The sequence below is a fragment of the Neomonachus schauinslandi genome, chromosome 5 (assembly GCF_002201575.2).
Source record: "Neomonachus schauinslandi chromosome 5, ASM220157v2, whole genome shotgun sequence".
NCBI classification, from domain to species: Eukaryota; Metazoa; Chordata; class Mammalia; order Carnivora; family Phocidae; genus Neomonachus; species Neomonachus schauinslandi.
The window spans coordinates 69,695,426-69,697,401 of NC_058407.1; positions in this window are offsets into that span (position 1 = coordinate 69,695,426).

Sequence of the window (1,976 nt, forward strand, 5' to 3'; positions counted from 1 at the left end):
AAATAAGGTCCTGAAGTCAGCTGGCCGGGCAGATCAAAGTGAATGGCTAGACAGAGCCAAGTGGAGGGAAAAGCTGGATTAGGCAAAGGGTCATGAAACAGCCTGGGAGGGTTGGAAACCCCCAGTTAGAGAGCCCAAGGTGAGGTAGTTCAGGTAGTGGCCATAGTGCTGGAGGATTCGACAGGGGCTTCAAATGGAGGGCCTTCATCGTGAAGAACCCATGGAGGTGTTGGGCAAACCGTGAAGAAGGGATGGTAGAGATGAGAGGGCAGGGAGATGTGAGTCAGGCTGCGTGGTACCCCCCGGGGTTGGGGGGGCACAGCCACAGAGGGAGGAGGGACAGGTCAACCCGGAAAACTTGAAAGACACAAAGATCTGATAAATAACCCAGTGAGGGTACACAAGAAGGAGGGCACCTGGAGTGAGGGAGGCTCTGGGCTGATTGGTTTGCGGCTTACTCGGAGTATTGGTGGTACCATCAGGAGACTGGGAAGAGACAGAGGAGGTAGGATGTTGGTTTGGAGGTGGATGGAGCACAGGATTTAGAAATTTGAGCTTTCTAAGGAGATTTCAAGTGAGCCAGTTCGTTCCGATCAGATCTCAGAAGCCAAAAAGAATAAATACCCTAAGTGATAAATTTCATGAGACTACTTTAAATATTGAAACTGGGAAATTAACCTCAAATTAGTTGATACACTTAAAAAAAAACTAAATAAAAATTAAAACAACAGACTGATCATTGAGATATAAAAAGGAGTACTTAGTATGTGCAAGGTCTGTGTCAGGTTCTGTGGAGAATCAAATGTGAACAAGACACTCAACAAATATTTACTGAGAATCCCGTACGTCCCAGGCAAAGTGTCTAATATACCAGGCCTGTGTATCTATCACTGGGCAAAACGGACAAGCTCCCTAGCCTTTGCCCCTCTATAATTCAGTGTAAACTCTGTTGAAGAGATGACTGCTGCAAGCATGAAGCAGAAAGGAAATCTTAAATGTAACTTGTATCAAAAGACAGTTACTCATCTAGAACTATGTGATTCAGGACCAATAGAACAATTTGAATCCCAGATCCTGTCCCTGGCACAACCTAGTTAAAGCTTATGAACCAGTCTCCACCACAAAATCACTTTGTTTAAATTCCCACAGTTGCAGAAAGGGACTTGGGATCTCAGATAAGATAAAGAAATGTTATGGAAAGCTTTGCTGACCTTTTTCTTTTTGGCAAGAGGCTTCTGGGTGCTTGAACTAATTCTTTGCTGACACCTCTCTAAGAACACCTTGATTAGTTACAGCATACAGTAAGTGTTAAAAGTTGGCATGCCTTTGTTGGTCCAGATTCTCCCTTGTGGAGAGTCAACCATTTTGGGTGGTTGAGAGTTTAAATAGCATAAGAAAATACACAGGCGAGCAAAATAGCTTTGCACATGTAGTTCATGAAATAAAGCAGCAAATACTCCATATTTTTAAAGTTTAAGACAAAGCAATACCTATTATTTAGATGTTTTGTATAAAACACAAACTGCTAGATTGTAGACCCCCACTTCACACACCAATGTTAATTTTCAATGCCATCTTGACCTCTGTAGTAGGAACTGGGTCTTCTACATAGACAACCTTCCAACCTGAAGGTACCTGTTCCTTTCACAATGATGGACCCTGAGTTCTTTAACGCTAGAGGATGTAAGTACTATGTTTTAAAGGTGAATATCAACAGGAAGATAAAGGATGAGCCTAGAAATGTAAATCCTGGGGCACCTGGGTGGCTCAATCGGTTGAGCGTCCAACTCTTGATTTCAGTTCAGGTCATGATCTCAGAGTTGTGGGATCCGGCTCAGTGGGGAGTCTGCTTCTTTCCCTCTCCTCCCCCCTCAAATAAATAAATAAACCTGGAAGGGAAGGGAAGAGAAGGGAAGGGAAGGAGGGAGGGAGGGAGGGAGGGAGGGAGGAAGGAAGGAGGGAGGGAGGGAAGGAAT